This window comes from Arachis hypogaea, chromosome 1 (genome assembly GCF_003086295.3).
Source record: "Arachis hypogaea cultivar Tifrunner chromosome 1, arahy.Tifrunner.gnm2.J5K5, whole genome shotgun sequence".
Taxonomy (NCBI): domain Eukaryota; kingdom Viridiplantae; phylum Streptophyta; class Magnoliopsida; order Fabales; family Fabaceae; genus Arachis; species Arachis hypogaea.
Window position 1 is genome coordinate 64,333,440 of NC_092036.1, and position 22,593 is coordinate 64,356,032.

Genomic DNA, 22,593 nt, shown 5'->3' on the forward strand with positions numbered 1-22,593 from the left:
AAATACCTAAAATCATAGACAAACACACAAAATCATAGTAGAGTCCAGAAATGTGAATTTTGCTTAAAAAATAATAAAAATATACTAAAAACTAACTAAATCATACTAAAAACTATGTAAAAACAATGCCAACTTAGACAATTCAGACAGACCATGTCAATGAGTTCCTGAGCTTCTGCAAGCGTTTTCTTCAGGTGAATAGATCCACCTGCAGAATGGTCCAATGACATCTTAGACAATTCAGACAGACCATCATAGAATATATCCAGGATGGTCCATTCTGAAAGTATGTTAGAAGGACACTTTTTGGTCAATTGCTTGTATCTTTCCCAAGCTTCATAGAGGAATTCACCTTCTTTCTGTCTGAAGGTTTGAACATCCACTCTAAGCTTGCTCAGCTTTTGAGGAGGAAAGAACTTGGCTAAGAAAGTCGTGACCAGCATATTCCAAGAGTTCAGGTGATCTTTAGGTTGAGAGTCCAACCATACTCTAGCTCTGTCTCTTATAGAAAAAAGGAAAAGCATAAGCTTATAGACCTCGGGATCAACTCCATTGGTCTTAACAGTATCACAGATATGCAATAATTCAGTTAAGAACTGAAAAGGATCTTCTGATGGAAGTCCATGAAACTTGCAATTCTATTGCATTAGAGAAACTAATTGAGGCTTTAGCTCAAAATTGTTTGCTCAAATGGCAGGGATTGAGATGCTTCTTCCATGAAAGTTGGAATTTGGTGCAGTAAAGTCACCAAGCATCTTCCTTGTATTGTTGTTGGGTTCGGCCATGTCTCCTTCTTTTTCGAGATTCTCTGTAAGGTTTTCTCTGGATTGTTGTGCTTTAGCTTCTCTTAGCTTCTTCTTCAGAGTCCTTTCAGGTTCAGGATCTGCTTCAACAAGAATGTCCTTGTCCTTGCTCCTGCTCATATGAAAAAGAAGAGAACAAAAAAGGAAGAGGAATCCTCTATGTCACATTATAGGAATTCCTTTATGTGAGTAGAAGAAGAAAAGAAGGATAGAAGAAGGAGAAGAGAAAAATTCGAACACAGAGGGGAAGAGAGGGTTCGAATTTTAAGATGAAGAGAAGTGTAAAATAAATAAAATAGAAGATGAGAAGGAGAAAATTTTGAAAATTGTTTTTGAAAGATGGTTAGTAAAATTCAAAAATTAAGAGAATTGGTAAAATAAAATAAAATTTTAAAATAATTAGTTAATTAAAAAGAATTTTGAAAAAGAGGAAGGCGATTTTCGAAAATTAGAGTGAGAAAAGTAGTTAGGTGGTTTTGAAAAAGATAAGAAATATTAAAACAAACAAAAAGTCAATTAGTTAATTGAAAAATATTTTAAAATCAATTTTTGAAAAGATAAGAAGTTGGAAAAAGATATTTTGAAATTGATTTTGAAAAAGATATGATTTGAAAAAGATATGTTAGAAACGATATGGTTGAAAGATATGATTAAAAAGATATGATTGACATTTATTTTGAAAAAGATTTGAAAAGAAATATAGAAAGATTTGATTTTAAAAATTAAAGTTAATGACTTGACTAACAAGAAACTAAAAGATTTGATTTTAGAATTTAAAGGTTGAACCTTTCTTAACAAGAAAGTAACAACTTGAAATTTTTGAATCAATCACATTAATTGTTAGTAAAGTTTTTGAAAATTATGAAATAAAGATAAGAAAAAGATTTTGAAAATCAATTTAAAAAAATTTTCGAACAAATTAAAGAAAAATGAAAAAGATTTGATTTTTTGAAAAATTTTTGAAAAGATAAGATTTTTAAAATTGAAATCTTGACTTGACTAACAAGAAACAACTAATTTTAAAATTTTTTGACTAAGTCAACCCAAAATTTCGAAATTTATGAGAGAAATAAGGGAAAGATATTTTTTTATTTTTAAATTTTTAATGAGAAGAGAGAAAAACACTAAAATGACTCAAAACATGAAAAATTAAGATCAAATCAAAGAAAACATGCAAGAACACTATGAATGTCAAGATGAACACCAAGAACACTTTGAAGATCATGATGAACATCAAGAACTTGTTTTTGAAAAATTTTCAAGAAAGAAAAAACATACAAGACACCAAACGTTTTTCATGTTTAGACAATATGAATTCAAAAATGCATATGAAAAACAACAAAAGACACAAAACAAGAAAAATTAAAGATCAAACATATAAAATCATTAAGAACAACTTGAAGATTATGAAGAACACCATGCATGAGTTTTCAAAAATTTTAGAAAAATTAAAACATGCAATTGACACCAAACTCAAAACTTGACTCTAGACTCAAACAAGAAACATAAAACTATTTCTGATTTTATGATTTTATTAATTTTTTTGGATTTTTCGAAAATTATTTTTAGAAAAACGAAAAAAAGAAAAAAAATTTGAAAGATTTTTGAAAACTTTTTGAGAATAAAATAAAGGTTAAAACAAGAAGAAAATTACCTAATCTGAGCAACAAGATGAACCGTCAGTTGTCCAAACTCGAACAATCCCCGGCAATGGTGCCAAAAACTTGGTGCACGAAATTGTGATCTCAATGGCGCCAACAACTTGGTACGCACAATTGTAATCTCAACTCTTTTTCACAACTTTGCACAACTAACCAGCAAGTGCACTGGGTTGTCCAAGTAATAAACCTTACGTGAGTAAGGGTCGATCCCACGGAGATTATCGGCTTGAAGCAAGCTATGGTCACCTTGTAAATCTCAGTCTGGCGGATTCAAATAGTTATGGAGTTTTTATAATTAAAATAGATAAATAAGCATAAAATAAAGATAGAGATACTTATGTAATTCATTAGTGGGAATTTCAGATAAGCGTATGGAGATGCGTTGTTCCTTCTGAATCTTTGCTTTCCTATTGCCTTCATCCAATCCTTCATACTCCTTTCTATGGAAAGCTGTATGTTAGGTGTCACCGTTGTCAATGGCTACTTCCCGTCCTCTCAGTGAAAATGGTCCTCTATGGTTTCTGTACGGCTAATCAATTGTTAGATTTCTCGTCTCGGATGAAAAATACCGTGCACAGATATCGTATGGCTAGTCAGCTATTGGTTCTCGATCGTGTAGGAATAGGATTTACTATCCCTTTGCGTCTGTCATCACTCCCTACAGTCGCGAGTTTGAAGCTCGTCACAGTTATCCCATCCCAGATCCTACTCGGAATACCACAGACAAGGTTTAGACTTTTCGGATCTCAAGAATGCTGCCAATTGATTCTAGCCTATACCACGAAGACTCTAATCTCGGATTTAGATGCCCCATTGTCAGAGGGGAGTCGATGTGAATCATTGATTAGAAACCCAAGAGATATACATTCAAGCTTGTTTTCATGTAGAACGGAAGTAGTTATCAATCATGCGTTCATAAGTGAGAATGGTGATGAGTGTCACATAATCATCACATTCATCATGTTCTTGTGTGTGAATGGATATCTTAGAATAAGAATAAGCATGAATTGAATAGAAGAACAATAGTACTTTGCATTAATACTCGAGGAACAGCAGAGCTCCACACCTTAATCTATGGTGTGTAGAAACTCCACCATTGAAAATACATAAGAACAAGGTCTAGACATGGCCGAATGGCCAGCCTCCCCAAATGGCATATGAATTCGAAAATAGGGAAAAAGACCCCTAGTACAATAGTAAAAAGTTCTATTTATACTAAACTAGTTACTAGGGTTTACAGAAATAAGTAAATGATGCAGAAATCCACTTCCGGGCCCACTTGGTGTGTACTTGGGCTGAGCATTGAAGCTTTCACATGTAGAGGCCTTCTTTGGAGTTAAATGCCAATTTGTAACTTGTTTTTGGCGTTTGACTCTAGCTTGCAACTTGTTTCTGGCGTTTAACGCCAGAATAGGGCAGAAAGCTGGCGTTGAACGCCAGTTTGCATCATCTAAACTCGAGCAAAGTATAAACTATTATATATTGCTGGAAATCCCTGGATGTCTAATATCCAACGCAATTGGGAGCACGCCATTTGGACTTCTGTAGCTCCAAAAAATCCATTTCGAGTGCAGGGAGGTCAGAATCCAACAGCATCAGCAGTCCTTTTTCAGCCTCTGAATCAGATTTTTGCTCAGGTCCCTCAATTTCAACCAGAAAATACCTAAAATCATAGAAAAACACACAAACTCATAGTAAAGTCCAAAAATGTAAATTTTTCTTAAAAACTAATAAAAATATATTAAAAACTAACTAAATCATACTAAAAACTATGTAAAAATAATGCCAAAAAGCGTATAAATTATCCGCTCATCAGCAGGCTGTAAGTGATCAACGCCTTTCTTGAGAGGTCATCAATGCTCCTCCAGATCTGAACCCCAGGGTTAGTGCGGATCCAGTCTAATTGAGGGTGAAGCTCCTGCAGTTCATTCTCCTTAGTGATCCTACTCAAAACGCCACAGATAAGGTCGAATCTTCCAAATCAGAGAATGCTGCGCCTTTGTTTCTAGCTTTTACCACAAAGACCCTAATCTTCCCATACCTCGGCTGAACTGGTGTCTCGAGAAGTCCCCAACGAAGTCATAGATTAGCCATCTAAGAGATGTATAATCAAGCTAGTGGCTCATCATTGTCTGATGAAAGACTCACTCTGAACTCCTGTAGAATGAGATAATCTTATGCCAGCTCAACACATTCATAATGATGAAGAATGAAGATACATCTTAGAATAGAGAATCAAACATGAATTGAGATAGAACGATAGTACGTTATTAATCCATAAAACTCAGCAAAGCTCCTCCCCTCAATCTAGGAGGTTTAGAAACTCATACTAATAGAAAATACAATGTGTAATTTGAAAATAAGCTAGAAGTCTTCAAAAAATGTAAAAGTTCTCAAATACATACTAGACTAATGACAAAAGATTACATAAGAAGGGTAAAACAATCTCTTAGTGCAAAAATCCACTTCCGGAACTCACTTGGTGAGTATTTGGGCTGAGCTTGATTGAGATCCACGTGCTATGAGGCCTCTAGAGCATTGGATGCTGGTCTTCTCCTTGTGGGTGTTGGATGCTAGAATAGGGCTGGAGGCTAGCGTTAAACGCCAGTTTTGGGCCTTCAATTCTGAAGCAAAGTATAGACTATTATATAATGCTGAAAAGCTCTGGATGTTAGCTTTCCATAACCGTTGATAACACTCCATTTGGACTTCTATATCTTTAGAAAAGCTCTTTTGAATGCAAGGAGGTCAGATCCTGACAGCATCTGCAGCACTTTCTCTATCTCTGAATTAGACTGTTGCTCCAGCTCCTCAATTTCAGCCAGAAAATACCTGAAATTGCATAAATATACACAAACTCAAATTAGAATCCAAACATGTGAATTTTGTACTAAAACCTATGGAAACTTAAACAAAACATACCAAAAACTATATGAAAATGATGGCAAAAAGCATATAAAATATCCGCTCATCAATAGTCCTAGAAAATATAATATGAACAAAACTAAGAATAGCAGGCCAAAAAATGAAAGTGCCAGAAGAAAATAAGAAGAGAAAGGAAGAAGACACAGAAATAGAGGATAGGGAGATTTGAGGCAGTATGAAACGCTACCAAGCAAGGAGCAAAAATGCACATGCAGAGGCTGCAGGGTAGCCCTGCCAAATCCCATGAAGATAATTAGTTAGACTTGCCATGGGCTTGGGAACCCATAGGCAGTGAGAGCTTTGAACAAGATCTTAAAATAGCAAACTCCCAACCTTGTTTTCTTAATAGAGACGAGGAGAAAGATTGATGAATTAAATCGTTTTAGAAATAGAGGAGGAATGGAAAACATTGTGGGAATTGACTGTGAAGGGGAAGGAAGAAGTAGAGTGGGAGGTTTGGCAATTACGTGGAATAGCACTATTTCTTTGGAAGTATCATCTATGTCTTTGAATCATATAGGCATGAAGGTAAAAGTTGTAGAAGCTGGACAGTAGTGGAGGATTACGGGGTTTTAGGGGAATCCGGATGCAGCCAACAAACAAAAATCATGCGATCTCTTGAGCTCGCTTGGTCAATCTCAAACATGCCATTGTAGGTGTTTGGAGATTTTAACCAAATCCTGGAACAAAAAGAGAAGACAGGGGGATTTCCAGTTACTTATAGCCAAATGAAAGGCTTTCAAGAAGCACTACAAATGAATCAGTTGCTAAACTTGGGGTTTGTGGGACACTCTTTTACATGGACAAAAACCTAATCAGGAGACATGAACATTCAAGAGAGACTCGACAGGACAGTTACAATAATTGACTAGAAGGAAGCTTTTCCAGAGACAATTGTAAAACACTTACAGAGGTACAGATCAAATAACTGTCCACTCTTAATTGATGTAACAGGTCAAGAGAACAAAATAATGAGGAAGAGGCCAAACATCTTTAGATTTGAAGAAATATGGCCTTAAAACCAAGAGTGTAAAGAAGCAATATTCAAGAGTTGGTCAGGTAGTGTAGAAAATTTAAAATGGAAGCTGAAAAATTGTGGAAGAAAGCTACAACAATGGGGAAAATAGAATTTTGGGCAACTACCAAATAAGATCAAAGAGAAGCATGATTCTATAAAGCATCTCACAACCCTCCCGCAATCTGAATCGACCATTATGAGACTAAAGGAGACACCAAGAGAGTTGATGATTTGTTGTACCAAGAAGAGATTAAGTGGGCACAAAGATCTAGAGCAGTGTGGCTTAAAGTGGGGGACAAAAGTACTAAATATTTTCATTAGAAAGCATCGCAAAGGAACAAAAGAAACTGCATAAAGAGGATTACTGATGATGTAGGAATTCTTTTTGAAGATGAGGAGAAAATAAAGGAAATTATAGTGAACTTTTATGAGAAATTGTTCAAGAATGAAGGGACGACGGAGGAAGAACAAGTGCCTACAGTGGTGGAAGGTAGAGCCTCGCAGGAGGCTTTTAATATTTTGGAGGAGGATTTCACACAAGAGAAAGTCAAAACAACTTTAAAGCACATGCACCCAACTAAAGCTCCCGGACCGGATGGGATGCCGGCACTCTTCTACCAAAGGATGTGGGATATTGTGGGAGATAAAACTTCTAAGTGGATCTTTAATTATCTAAATGGGGATGGAGACCTTGAAGAGATGAATAATACTTTTTTGTGCTTAATCCCCAAAACAAGACCCAAGGCACACCAGAGAGTATAGGCCGATATCTCTTTGCAATGTGATTTTCAAGCTAGCGACAAAGGTGATTGCAAACAGACTAAAACTACTAGGATTGTGGGAGAGTACGAAAATGCCTTTGTTCCGGGTAGATCAATTACGGACAATGGCTTGGTGGCTTTTGACATATTCCACTATATGAGGAAAAAGGTAAACGGAGCAAAGGATTTCGTGGGCATAAAGTTAGATTTGGCTAAGGCATATGATCGGATCGAATGGAGTTTTCTCTTGGTGGTTATCAAGTCTATGGGATTCCCGCAAAAGTGGGTGAAACTAATCCAAAAATGCATCAGCTCAATATCTTTCTCAGTACTTCTTAATAGATGTCCCTCTAAGAGTTTCAAACCCACTAGAGACATAAGGCAAGGGGATCCCTTTTTCCCAAACCTGTTTATAATATGTGAAGAGGTGTTCTCGGGTCTCCTTATCAAAGCTTAGGAAAGGCAAGCGATTCAGGAAATAAAGATAGCTAGGAATGCACCAGAAATATCACACCTTTTTTGTGGATGACAGCATTCTCTTCATAAGAGCAGCTAATCAAGACATCACAGAAGTGAAGGAAATTCTACAAGCATACCAATTAGCTTTAGGCCAAAGAATCAATTTGGATAAATCGAAAATCTCTTTTAGTCGAAACATGCCTCCTCTCAGATAGATGCTTATTCAAGAGTGGTTACAAATTGAGGCGGTGAAGGTTATTCAAAGTAGTTAGGGATTCTAACTTTTCTTGGAAGATCTATGAAACAAATCTTTGATTTTGTCCAAGATAGAGTGTGGAAGAAGCTGAAGGGATGGAAGGAGAATAGCCTTTTCAAGGTGGGGGAAAGAAGTTCTTATAAAATTAGTCGCTCAAGCAATCCCCTCATACATTACGGGATGCTTTCAAATCCCCAAAAGTTTATGTCAACATATAGAGAGCATGATTATAAATTCTACTGGGGGAGCAAAAATGGAGAAAGAAAGGTTCATTGGGTTAGATGGTCAAAATTGAGTTTGGCAAAGCAAGAAGGGGGGCTAGGATTTAGAAGCTTTGAAGCTTTTAATCAAGCACTTTTGGTCAAACAGGAATGGAGATTGATTAAATTTCCTAATTCACTAGCAGCAAGGACATTGAAAGCCAAATACTACAACAAAAAAATCTTTTTTCAAGCCAGGAAACATGCCAAGCTACACTTGGAGAAGTATTTGGAATGCTAAATGGGTTCTAAATGTTGGAGGCTTGTAGAGGATCGGTAATGGCAGATCAATTAAAATAAAGGAAGATCTATGGCTTTCGAATAAAAATGGATTCAGAATTTGGAGCACCTGCTCGAGTTTTAATCCGGAAACCAGGGTGGAACAACTTATTGATTAGGAAACCATTCGATGGAGAGAGGACGTCATTAGACAGAATTTCTTTCATTTCGAAGCAGAACAGATACTTAATATTTATCTAGACCAGAACCAACAAGAAGACTGCTACTACTGGAAAGAATCAAAGAATGGAGAATATAAGGTCAAGAAAGCTTACCACCTCATCTACTCTCGGCCACAAAATCATGCTTAGTCCAGCAACCAGGAGCACTAGAACAGATTACCTTGGAAACTCCTTTGGAACACAAAAGTGCTAAACTGCACCCTTATTCGCATGGAGATTGTTAACATCATCCCTGCCAACCCGAATCAATATTCAGAAAAGAGGTATCACATACACATCACTTTGTCTAAGATGCTGGAAAAAGAAGGACACAAAAGAACACATATCCAAAGATTGTACCTGGGTACAATGATTTTGGTTTGCTAGCCCTTTCAACCTGCGAACAGAGAGAGCACAGAAACACCCAATTGGAGCTTGGATTGAAGAATCGCTAAACCAAATCGAAAAGGGGGAAAGAGGTCTATTTCTTAAATGCCTACATGCAATGTGGTGGGGAAAAAACAAATTAATTTTTGAAGATAAGGAACTAGACATACAAGAATTAGTGAACAGAGCGACTCTTATATACCATGAATTCATAGCCGTGTCAAGGCCGACAGAGAAATTCACAGCGGAGCCACCACCGGGGAGTCGCAGTTCAGTGTGTTGAGTGCCCGCTAGAGCCAAACCTCTTCAAATTGAATGTGGATGCAGCAATTTCATCCCTTTGAGCCTTTTAATTCTCTTTTGTTCTTCATATTACCACATCACTATCCTTAAGCAAAAAAAACAAGTAATTATCCCAATTGAATCTTTGGTTAGCTTAAGATAGAGATTGTGTGTCAATCAAGTGTGGAAAAAACTATAGGAACTTGGGTTAATAAGAATGTATGCTAACTGATAAATATTAAAAGCTTGAATGCCACTCATGTGAAATTATGAAAACCAATTGCATTGATGCTATAATGCTTTCAAAAAAAATTTGTATATTTCAGTTTAATTTTAGGGGAAAGGAAGCACCCCAATGCTAAGTTAATAAAAAGATCAATGCATTCGATGTGGAATAAAAGAACATTTAAGTACATGAGTAGGTACAACATACAAAGTGATATTATGGGCATTTAGGCATGATTTTAGAAGCATGGGGAATGTGTTTGTGTGTTAGGTGAGAACTTAGGATAATCAAGGATTCAATTTTCAGCTCACTTAGCCATATATGTACCCTCACCCTTACCTAAGCCCCATTACAACCTTAAGAAAGACCTCATGATGTTTGCATGTGTGCATTAAATACTTGTTGATTGGTTAGATTAAGAGCAAATTTTAGAAAGCATGAATGGAGGAGACTAGAGTGGATTACCCTATACACCTAAGTGACTAGAGTGCATACACACCCCTAGTGAGGGTTCAAGCTTGAGTCTATGTTCTCAGCTTTCATGAACTATCTTCTCACAAGTTTACTTATTCTTATTGTGTGATTTGGATTAGTGGAATTTAATTTCTGTTTGTCTTGGAAGACTTGTTTATTTTCTTAACTGAGTAGGCATAGACATTTCATCATATAGTTGCATTCATATGTACAGATTGCATTGCATTGCATGAGTCCTATTTGTCCCAATTCATTCTTTTTAGTTTCCTTGAGCTTAGCATGAGGACATGCTAATGTGTAAGTGTGGGGAGGTTGATAAACCGCTATTTTACGGTTTATCTTGTGCTCAATTGAGTGGTATTTATTAGATTCTTCCCACATTTATCCATGTAATTAGCATGTTATACATTTACCTTCCTAATCCAATACTATGATTGAAAACCTGCTTCCTAAGCCTTTAAATTGTTAGATTATAATCCCTCTCTATACCATTCGATAGCGTGATCTGTGTGTTCAGTGATTCAGGCCTTATAGGGCAAGAATGGCTTGGAGAACGGAAAGGAAGTTTGCAAAAATGGAAGGAACACAAAGAAACAATGAAGCTGACCAGCGAGACGTGACGTGCACGCATGGCCGACGCGTGCGTGTGATTTGGAGCATTTCATAGTGACGCACACGCACACTTGACGCGCGCGCGTGATTAGCGCACAGGACGAGCGACGCGTACGCGTGACAAGGAGTTTTCACAAACGACACGCACGCATGACCTACGCGTACGCGTGACATGCGCGACGTACAGCAGTTGTAGAAAATCGCTGGGGGAGATTTCGGGCCAATTTTAGACCCAGTTTTTGGCCCAGAAACACAGACTAAAGTCAAGGAACAGCAGAGACTCAAGACACATTCTCATTCTGCATAGTTTTAGTTTTAGTTTTGAATCTGAGAGAGAAATCATTTCCTCCTCTAGGGTTCTTCACACTCATATTTCTTAGTTCTATACTTTTGATCTGGATATTGAGAAGATTGACTACCTCCGTTGAAGTTTATATTATTCTAGTTTGTTCCCTCATACCTTTACTCTTTTTATTGCTCATTTACCCTGTTCAGATACATATGTTTATGACTTTTGGATTTATTAATGCAAGGAACTATTTTTACCTTTAATTAATTCTCAGTTATTATTTAATTTATCATGTCTTCTCTTTGTTCTCTTTTTATGCTTATGAATGTAGCACCCATGTCAAGGGAGTAGACTCCCAACTTGACTTGGGAGTTGTTTAAGAGGAGACCCTTGAGTTGGGAATACTCAAGTGTTAATTCTAATTGGAAGTTGTTGGCTGACTCTCTAATCTCTAATAATCCTTCCTTCGGAGAGGATTAGGACTTGAGAATAGAGTTGATTAGCTAGTTACTTGACCTTCCTTTATTCAGTAAGGGATAACTAAGTAGAACAACAACCTATCACTATTACACTTGGGAACATCCAACAAGGATAGAACTTTCGATTAATCTTCTCCCAGTCAAGGCCTTTTTATCATAGTTAATTAAATCTTTTGTTAACTCTCTAGCTTTAATTCTATTCTCCAACTCCAAACTTCTCAGAAACTTCCTGATCAATAAATAGCACTCTCTCTGCAACTCATTGGGAGACGACCTGGATTCATACTCCCAGTATTTTTATCCTTGTTTTGTGACAATCCTTTTAAATTGATAAGCAGATTTTCGTCGGTTAAGGACTATACTTGCAACGCTACTTTCAATAAAAATTCTTAATCGGCTAATTTTTGCCACGTCAAGGACTGAATGTTGGGGGAACAGTTATTAGGAATTTTGAAGGAGAGATTATGGTTGTAGCTACTTGGTTATTTTTAACCACATCTTCTATATTGAAGCGGAAGCCACAGCTTGCCTTATGGGCCTGATGAGTGAATTTTTGACGGTTTAGAATTTTACAAATAAATTCTCATTGCAAGTATAGTTTCTAAACCAACTAAAATCCTTTCATACAAAAAAAAATTGTTTGTCACAAGTAACAAACCCAATAAAAATAAACCGAAGTATTAAACCTCGGGTCGTCTCTCAAGGAATCACAGGGAAGTGTACTTATAATTGGTTATGAGATTGTATCTTTTTGGGTTTTTTAATTGTTGAACAAGGAATGTAAATGACAAGAAGATAAACTAATAATTAAGAAAAGTCCTAGCAAGGATTGATAATTAGAATTCCTATCCCTATTATCATAGTCACTTGTGATGGTAATTGCCTTTTTGCTATCACTTGGTTAACCTCTAGCAATGAAGGAAAGTCAAGTGAGTAAAGTTACCTTAAGTTCACAAGTCCTAGTCAAAGACTAGCGTTAGTGAAGCTCAAGCCAACTAGCAAGTTTCAATCACCAATTAACAAGAGCCTTTGACAATTCAAGGGTCTCTAATTACTCAATCTAAGCTAAGAACATAAAAAGCTAATTTAAAATCCAACCAAGCATTTTGTCAAACACTTGGAAGGCACAAAATAAAAACATATAAAAATAATAAGAGATAATAAAATCTAAGATACCCAATTGCAAGATAACAATGACAAATGAAGAGAGACGCAATAAATATGAAATACCTCAAATTGCATTAATAAGAAATTGAATCTAATATGAAGTTCATAAACCTAATTGGGGAAACAAACAAATCAACAAGAGAAATAAATAAACCAAAGTACTAGAACAATTAAAGTAGAAGAAACCTAAATTGAAGCAAGGTAGAATTCTGAAATTGAGAAGAAATAAACCTAAAAACCTAAAACCTAGAGAGAGGAGAGAGCCTCTCTCTCTAGAAAACTACATCTAAACCTAAAATTATGTGAATGAGAAGTGTCCCCCCATCTGCTCCACTCTGCAGCCTCTAATTTGGAATTTCGGGCCTGAAACTGGGTCAAAAAGGATCCCAGAAATTGCCCCCGGCAAATTCTGATACGCAGCACGTGACGGCCTTCCACTGTACGCGTCGTCCACGCGTGCACGTCAATGTGCATTCCTCTAATCACGCGTACGCGTGTTATACGCGTGCTTGTCACTGCTTTTTCTCCTAACCACGCGTACGCGTGCTTTGCGCATGTGCGTCGTTGCTCGCCCATGAAATCATTAATTCCTTGTCTTCCTTCGTCTTTTGCATGCTTCTTTTCCATCCTCTTTGCCAATCCTGCCCTGTAATCTCTGAAGACACTGAATACACATATCACGGCATCAAATGGGAATAAGAGTCGATTAAAAATAGTGAATTTAAGGCCAAAGAATCGTGTTTTCAATCATAGCACAAAATCAGGAAGGAAAATGTAAAACATGCAATTTACATGAATAAGTGTGTGAATAATGAGTAAAATCTACTGAAATAAGCCTAAGATAAACTGTAAAATAGCGGTTTATCAATCTCCCTGGTACACGAAATTGTGATCAGATTTTTCACAACTCTGATACAACTAACCAGCAAGTGCACTGGGTCGTCCAAGTAAAAAACCTTACGCGAGTAAGGGTCGATCCCACGGAGATTGCAAGCTTGAAGCAAGCTATGGTCATCCTGTAAATCTTAGTCAGGCGGATTCAATTGGTTATGAGTTTTGATAATTGAAAGATAAATAAAATGCATATTAAAATAAAGACACTTAAGTAATTCATTGGTGGAAATTTCAGATAAGCGTTTAGAGATGCTTTGTTGCTTCTGAACCTCTGCTTTTCTATTGTCTTCATCCAAACATGCGTGCTCCCTTCCATGGCAAGTTGTATGATCCTCTCAGTGAAAATGGTCCAAGTACAATTTTTTCACGGCTAATCAACTGTCGGATTTCTCGTCTAGAATGAAAAATACCAGGTACAGCTACCGCACGGCTAATCATCTGTCAGTTCTCACTTGTGTCAGAATAGGATCTCTCTATCCTTTTGCACACTGTCATTGTGCCCAATATTCATGAGTTTGAAGCTCTTCACAGTCATCCCTTCCCAGATCCTACTCGGAATACCACAAACAAGGTTTAGACTTTCCAGATCTCGGGAATGCTGCCAATTGGTTCTAGCCTATACCACGAAGGTTCTAACCTCACGGACTCGGTCCGTGGATCAGAGACCCAAGAGACTATACTGCGGCTGTCGTCCAATGACTACGTTGAACATCATGTAGACCGCTTGTGGTTGTCAGGCACGCGGATCTTGGCTAAGCGAGTAACGAAGATAGTGGGTAGTTGTCATGGGTCACCCTTCATTCTGACTTAATTGAAAGTATATCTTAGAAAGGAAGTAAGTGTGAATTGAAAGAGAAACAATAGTACTTGCATTAATTCATGAAGAACAGCAGAGCTCTGCACCTTAATCTATGAGGTGTAGAAACTCCACCGTTGGAAAATACATAAGAGAAAATAGCCTAGGCATGGCCGTGAGGCTAGCCAACCATAAAGTCTGAAAAAGGGGTCCGAAGATCAAATACAATAATAAAAAGTGCTATTTATACTAAACTAGTTACCAGGGTTTATAGAAAATAAGTAACTAAGTGCAGATAGTGCATAAATCCACTTCCGGGGCCCACTTGGTGTGTGTTTGGGCTGAGCTTTGAAGCTTCCATGTGCATAGGCCATTCTTGGAGTTAAACACTAGCTTGGATGCCAGATTGGGCGTTTAACTCCAGTTCTGGTGCCAGTTTCGACGTTTTACGCCAGAAAAGGGTCTCTGGTGGGCATTTTAACGGCCATTTGGGCCATCAAATCTCGAACAAAGTATGAACTATTCTCCATTGCTAGAAAGCCCAAGATGTCTATTTTCTAATGCATTTAAGAGCGTGCTAATTAGGCTTCTATAGCTCTAGAAAATTCACTTTGAGTGCAGAAGGGTCAGAATCCAACAACATCTGCAGTCCTTTCTCAGCCTCTGAATCAGACTTTTGCTCAGGTCCCTCAATTTCAGCCAGAAAATACCTGAAATTATAGAAAAACATACAAACTCATAGTAAAGTCCAAAAATGTGATTTTTCCATAAAAAATAAAACATGCTAAAAACTACCTAAAAACAATGCCAAAAAGCGTATAAATTACCTGCTCATCACAACACCAAACTTAAATTGTTGCTTGTCCCCAAGCTACCAAAAACAAAATACGATAAAAAGAAGAGAATATACAATAAATTTCAAAATATCAATGAAGCTTAGTTCTAATTAGATGAGCGGGACTAGTAGCTTTTTGCTTCTGAACAGTTTTGGCATCTCACTTTATCCTTTGAAGTTCAGAATGATTGGCATCTATAGGAACTCAGAATTCAGATAGTGTTATTGACTGTCCTAGTTTAGTTTGTTGATTCTTGAGCATAGCTACTTATGATTCTTGGCCGTGACCCTAAGCATCTTGTTTTCCAGTATTACCACCGGATACATAAATGCCACAGACACATAACTGGGTGAACCTTTTTAGATTGTGACTCAGCTTTGCTAGAGTTCCCAGTTAGAGGTTCCCAGAGTTCTTAAGCACACTCCTTTTGCTTTGGATCATGATTTTAACCACTCAGTCTCAAGCTTTTCACTTGGACCTTCATGACACAAGCACATGGTTAGGGACAGCTTGAATTAGCTGCTTAGGCCAAGATTTTATTCCTTTGGGCTGTCCTATCCATTAATGCTCAAAGCCCTGGATCCTTTTTAACCTTGCCTTTAAGTTTAAAGGGTTATTGGCTTTTTGCTCTTGCCTTTTGGTTTAAAGAGCTATTGGCTTTTTCTGCTTGCTTTTTTCTTTTTCTTTCTTTTTTGCCATTTTTTGCCTTTTTTTTCTTGCAAGCTTTGTGTTTTTCACTGCTTTTTCTTGCTTCAAGAATCAATTATATGATTTTTTAGATTATCAATAACATTTCTCTTTTTCATTATTCTTTTAAGAGCCAACAATTTTAACATTCATAAACTTCAACATAAAAAATATGCATTGTTCAAGCATTCATTCAGAAAACAAAAAATATTGCCACCACATCAAAATAATTAAACTAATTTCAAGATAAAATTCGAAATTCATGTACTTCTTGTTCTTTTGCAAATAGAAAAATTTTTCATTCAAGAAAGGTGAAAGATTCATGGAACATTCATAGCTTTAAGATATAGACACTAGATACTAATGATCACGTAATAAAGACACAAACATAGACAAAGCATAAAGCATAGGAAATGAAAAATAGAAAAACAAATAACAAGGAAATTAAAGAACGGGTCCACCTTAGTGACGGCGGCTAGTTCTTCCTCTTGAAGATCCTATAGAGTGCTTTAGCTCCTCAATATCTCTTCCTTGCCTTTATTGCTCCTCCCTCATAGCTCTTTGGTCCTTTTTGATTTCATGGAGGATAATGGAGTGCTCTTGGTGCTCCATCCTTAGTTGCTCCATGTTGGAACTCAAATCTCCTAAAGAGGTGTTGAGTTGCTCCCAATAGCTTTGTGGAGGAAAGTGTATCCCTTGAGGTATCTCAGAGATTTCTTGATGAGGAATTTTCTCATGCTCTTGTTAAGGTCTATGAGTGGGCTCTCTTGTTTGCTCCATCCTCTTTCTAGTGATAGGCTTTTGAGATGAATATTTCCATCTCCCATGACTCAGAGTTGGAAGCAACTGCCTTCCTTTTCCTCTTCCTAGAGGTTTCTTCGGCCTTAGGTGCCATTAATGGTTATGAAAAAACAAAAAATAGAGCTTTTTTCCACACCAAACTTAAAAGGTTTGCTCGTCCTCGAGCAAAAGAAGAAAGAAAGTATTAGAGGAAGAAGAGATGGAGGAGATGGAGGTGTGTGAATGGTTCGGCCAAGGGGGTTTTAGGTGGTTATGATGTGTGAAAATGAAGGAGTGATGAGGGGAAAATATAGGAGTGGAGTGGAGAGGGAATTCTTGTAATAGGGGTTGGGTTTGGGAGGGAGATGGTTTGAATTTGAATGGGTGGGGTAGGTGAGTTGTATGATGGTTTTGGAGGAGAAATGGAAGTGATTGATGGAGGTTATTTTGGGAAAGAGTGTTATGGAAAGGTGTGAAAAGGAGAGAAAAAGAGTTGGGATAGGTGGGGATCTTGTGGGGTCCACAGATCCTGAGGTGTCAAGGAATTCTACTCCCTGCAACTTTCTGGCGTTTAAACGCCCTCTGTGTGCCATTTCTGGTGTTTAACGCCCAGAATGCTACCAGACTGGGCGTTAAACGCCCATTCTGCCATCCTTACTGGCGTTTAACGCCAGCCAGACACCATACACCCTTTTCTGGCGTTAAACGCCAGTCTGGCTGCTAATTATGGCTTTTAATGCCCAGAATGCTGCCATACTGGGCATTAAATGCCCATTCTGCTATCCTTGCTGGTGTTTAAACGCCAATAAGCTCGTCCTCCAGGGTGTGCTATTTTTTATGCTATTTTTGATTCCGCTTTAATTCTGCAGCTATTTTTGTGACTCCACATAATCATCAACCTAAAGAAAACATCAACTAACAATGGAAAATGAAATGAAAAAGTAATTAACATAGATAAATAAGATTGGATTGCCTCCCAATAAGCACTTCTTTAATGTCAATAGCTTGTAGTAAGCTCTTACAGAGCTTCACAAATGCTCAGAGCATGATTGTGGCCTCCTAACACCAAACCTAGAGTTTGAGTGTGGAGGCTCTGCTTGACTCTGTATGGAGAGAATTGGATGAAGCTTTTCATGCTTCTTCTCCATATTTATAGAAGAGGATCCTTGAGCCTTAAACACAAGGTAGTCCTCATTCAATTGAAGGACTAACTCTCCTCTATCCACATCAATCACAGCCCTTGTTGTGGCTAGGAAGGGTCTTCTAAGGATGATGGATTCATCCTCATCCTTCCCAGTGTCTAGGATTATAAAGTCAGCAGGGATGTAAAGGCCTTCAACCTTCACTAAGACATCCTTTACAAGTCCATAAGCCTGTTTCATTGATTTGTCTACAATCTCTAGTGAGATTCTTGCAGCTTGTACCTCAAAGATTCCTAGTTTCTCTATTACAGAGAGTGGCATGAGGTTTATACCTGACCCCAGGTCACACAGAGCCCTTTCAAAGGTCATGGTGCCTATGGTATAAGGTATTAAGAACCTTCCGGGATCCGATTTCTTCTGAGGTAATTTATGCTTAACCAAGGCATTCAGTTCATTGATGAGCAACGGAGATTCATCCTCCCAAGGATCATTACCAAATAACTTGGCATTCAGCTTCATGATTGCTCCTAGATACCGAGCAACTTGCTCTTCAACAATACATTCATCTTCTTCAGAGGAAGAATACTCATCAGAGCTCATGAATGGCAACAGTAAGTTCAGTGGAATCTCTTTGGTCTTTGTATGAGCCTCAGATTCATTTGGTTCCTCATTAGGGAACTCCTTAGTTGTCAGTGAATGTCCATTGAGGTCTTCCTCACTGGAAATCACTGCCTTTTCCTCCTCTATAGGTTTGGCCACTTTGGATATATTGATGGTCTTGCACTCTCTCTTTGGATTCTCTTCTGTATTGCTTGGGAGAGTACTAGGAGGGGTTTCAGTAACTTTTTTACTCATCTGACCCACTTGTGCCTCCAAATTTCTGATGGAAGACCTTGTTTCAGTCATGAAACTAAGAGTGGCCTTAGATAGATCAGAGACTATGTTTGCTAAGCCAGAGCGGCTCAGCTCAGAATTTTCTGTCTGTTGCTGAGAAGATGATGGAAAAGGCTTGCTATTGCCAAACCTATTTCTCCCACCATTATTGTTATTAAAGCCTTGTTGAGGCTTCTGTTGATCCTTCCATGTGAAATTTGGATGATTTCTCCATGAAGGATTATAGGTGTTTCCATAGGATTCTCCTAGGTAATTCACCTCTTCCATTGCAGGATTCTCAGGGTTATAAGCTTTTCCTTCAGAGGAGGCTTCTTTAGTATTGCCGGATGCAGCTTGCAATCCAGTCAGATTCTGAGAAATCATATTGACTTGCTGAGTCAATATTTTATTCTGAGCCAATATGGCATTTAGAGTATCAATCTCAAGAACCCTTTCTTCTTAGTCATCCCATTATTCACAAGATTTCTTTCAGAAGTGTACATGAACTGGTTATTTGCAACCATCTCAATGAGTTCCTGGGCTTCTGCAGGGGTTTTCTTCAGATGAAGAGATCCACCAGCAGAGTGGTCCAATGACATCTTGAACAATTCAGATAGACCATCATAGAATATACCTAAGATGCTCTATTCTGGAAGCATGTCAGAAGGACACCTTCTGATTAATTGCTTGTATCTTTCCCAAGCTTCATAGAGGGATTCACCTTCCTTCTGTCTAAAGGTTTGGACTTCCACTCTAAACTTGCTCATCTTTTGAGGTGAAAAGAATTTGGCCAAGAAAGCATTGACCAACTTTTTCCAAGAGTTCAGGCTTTCCCTAGGTTATGAGTCCAACCATATCCTAGCTCTGTCTCTTATAGAAAAGGGGAAAAGCATAAGTCTGTAGACCTCGGGATCAACCCCATTGGTCTTAACAGTGTCACAGATTTGCAAGAATTCAACTAAGAACTTATGAGGATCTACCAATGGAAGTCCATAAAACTTGCAATTATGCTGCATTAGACTAATTGAGGCTTAAGCTCAAAGTTGTTTGCTCCAATGGCAGGAATTGAGATGCTCCTTCCATAGAAGTTAGAAGTTGGTACAGTATAGTCACCAAGCATCTTCCTTGCATCTCTAGCATTGTTGTTGGATCCGACTGTCATGTCTACTTCTTTTTCGAGATTTTTTGTAAGGTCCTCTCCGGAGTGTTGTGCCTTAGCTTCTCCTAGCTTCCTCTTCAGAGTCCTTTCAGGTTCAGGATTAGCTTCAACAAGAATGTCCTTATCCTTGTTCCTACTCATATGAAAAAGAAGAGAACAAGAAATTTATTTTGAAATTTATTAAAATTTTAAAAAGATATAATTGAAATTTATTTTGAAAAATAATTGAAAAAGAAATTAAAAAGATTTGATTTTTAAAATTAAAGTTGATGACTTGACTAACAAGAAACTAAAAGATATGATTCTAGAATTTAAAGATTGAACCTTTCTTAACAAGAAAGTAACAAACTTGAAATTTTTGAATCAAAACATTAATTGTTAGCAAGGATTTTCGAAAATATGAAATAAAATTAAGAAAAAGATTTTGAAAAATTAGTTTTAAAATTTTCGAAAACATTTAAAGAAAAATGAAAAAGGTTTTGAAAAATTTTAGGAATGAAATTCGAAAATCATAAAAAAATGAAAAAGAATTAATTTTGAAAAAGATTTGAAAAGATAAAGTTTTTAAATTGAAATTTTGACTTGACTAATAAGAAACAACTAAATTTTTAAAATTTTTGACCAAGTCAACTCAAAATTTCGAAAATTATGAGAAGAATAAGGAAAAGATATTTTTTGACTTTTGAATTTTTAATGATGAGAGAGAAAAATAACAAAATGAAAAAAAAATATTAAAATTTAAGATCAAAACAAATAATGCATGCAAGAACACTTTGAATGTCAAGATGAATACCAAGAACACTTTGAAGATCAAGATGAATATCAAGAATATATTTTTGAAAATTTTTAAGAAAAGAGAGACATGCAAGACACCAAACTTAAAATTTGACACAAGACTCAAAGAAGAAACACAAAAAATTCTTTGGTTTTTATGATTTTATTAATTTTTTGTATTTTTTTATTTTGTTTGAAAACTTTTTGAAAAGAAAATAAAGGTTGAAACAAGAAAGAATATTACCTAATCTAAGCAACAAGATGAACCGTCAGTTATCCAAACTCGAACAATCTCCGACAACAGCGCCAAAAACTTGGTGCATGGAATTGTGATCACACTTTTCACAACTCCGGTACAACTAACCAGCAAGTGCACTGGGTCGTCCAAGTAATAAAACCTTACGCGAGAAAGGGTCGATCCCACGGAGATTGCCGGCTTGAAGCAAGCTATGGTCATCCTGTAAATCTTAGTCAGGCGGATTCAATTGGTTATGAGTGTTGATAATTGAAAGATAAATAAAATGCATATTAAAATAAAGATACTTAAGTAATTCATTGGTGGGAATTTTAGATAAGCGTTTGGAGATGCTTTGTTGCTTTTGAACCTCTGCTTTTCTATTGTCTTCATCCAATCATGCGTGCTCCCTTCCATGGCAAGTTGTATGATCCTCTCAGTGAAAATGGTCCAAGTACAATTTTTTCACGGCTAATCAACTATCAGATTTCTCGTCTCGAATGAAAAATACCAGGTACAGCTACCGCACGGCTAATCATCTGTCGGTTCTCACTTGTGTCAGAATAGGATCTCTCTATCCTTTTGCACACTGTCACTGTGCCCAATATTCACGAGTTTGAAGCTCGTCACAGTCATCCCTTCCCAGATCCTACTCGAAATACCACATACAAGGTTTAGACTTTCCAGATCTCGGAAATGCTGCCAATTAGTTCTAACCTATACCACGAAGGTTCTAACCTCACGAACTTGGTCCATGGATCAGAGACCCAAGAGACTATACTCCGGCTGTCGTCCAATGACTACGTTGAACATCATGTAGACCGCTTATGGTTGTCAGGCACGCGGATCTTGGCTAAGCGAGTAACAAAGATAGTGGGTGATTGTCACAGGTCACCCCTTCATTCTAACTTAACTAAATTAAGTACGAGAGTATATCTTGGAGAAGAAGTAAGCGTGAATTCAAAGAGAAACAATAGTACTTGCATTAATTCATGAAGAACAGCAGAGCTCCGCACCTTAATCTATGAGGTGTAGAAACTCCACCATTGGAAAATACATAAGAGAAACTAGCCTAGGCATGGCCATGAGGCCAGCCAAGCATAAAGTCTGAAAAAGGGGTCCAAAGATCAAATACAATAGTAAAAAGTGCTACTTATACTAAACTAGTTATTAGGGTTTACAGAATATAAGTAACTAAGTGCAGATAGTGCAGAAATCCACTTTCGGGGCCCACTTGGTGTGTGTTTGGGCTGAGCTTTGAAGCTTCCACAAGCATAGGCCATTCTTGGAGTTAAATGCCAGCTTGGATGCCAGTTTGGGCGTTTAACTCCAGTTCTGGTGCCAGTTCTGGCGTTTTACGCCAGAAAAGGGTCTCTGGTGGGTGTTTTAACGCCGGTTTAGGCCAACAAATCTCGGGCAAAGAATGGACTATTATACATTGCTGGAAAGCCCAAGATGTCTACTTTTTAACGAAATTTAGAGTGCACCAATTGGGCTTCTGTAGCTCCAGAAAATTTACTTCGAGTGCAGGAGGGTCAGAATCTAACAACATCTGCAGTCCTTTCTCAGCCTCTGAATCAGACTTTTGCTCAGGTCCCTCAATTTCAGCCAGAAAATATCTAAAATTACAGAAAAACACACAAACTCTTAATAAAGTCTAGAAATGTGATTTTTGCATAAAAACTAATAAAAATATACTAAAAAGTCACTAAAATATGCTAAAAACTACCTAAAAACAATGCCAAAAAGCGTATAAATTATCCGTTCATCACTCCCCACACTAAAACATTAGCATGTCCTCATGCTAACCTCAAGAGAACTAAAAGATTGAAGGAAAAAAGGTAGAACTTATACAATGCAACCTATCTAAATGCATCTTGCTATTCTAATTACTATATGTGTATGTGTGTGTGTGTGT

The 22,593-nt window shown here is 37.3% G+C and overlaps 2 non-coding genes across 2 annotated transcripts; both read left to right on the forward strand.

The window, feature by feature from the left end:
• Positions 1 to 288: 288 nt before the first annotated feature.
• LOC112715902 (small nucleolar RNA R71) lies at positions 289 to 392 on the forward strand. The gene has a single exon (XR_003160048.1). It is a non-coding gene; the product is annotated as a small nucleolar RNA R71 (small nucleolar RNA).
• An 18,772-nt stretch (positions 393 to 19,164) lies between these two features.
• LOC112716056 (small nucleolar RNA R71) lies at positions 19,165 to 19,268 on the forward strand. Its single transcript, XR_003160144.1, has one exon. It is a non-coding gene; the product is annotated as a small nucleolar RNA R71 (small nucleolar RNA).
• Positions 19,269 to 22,593: the final 3,325 nt, after the last annotated feature.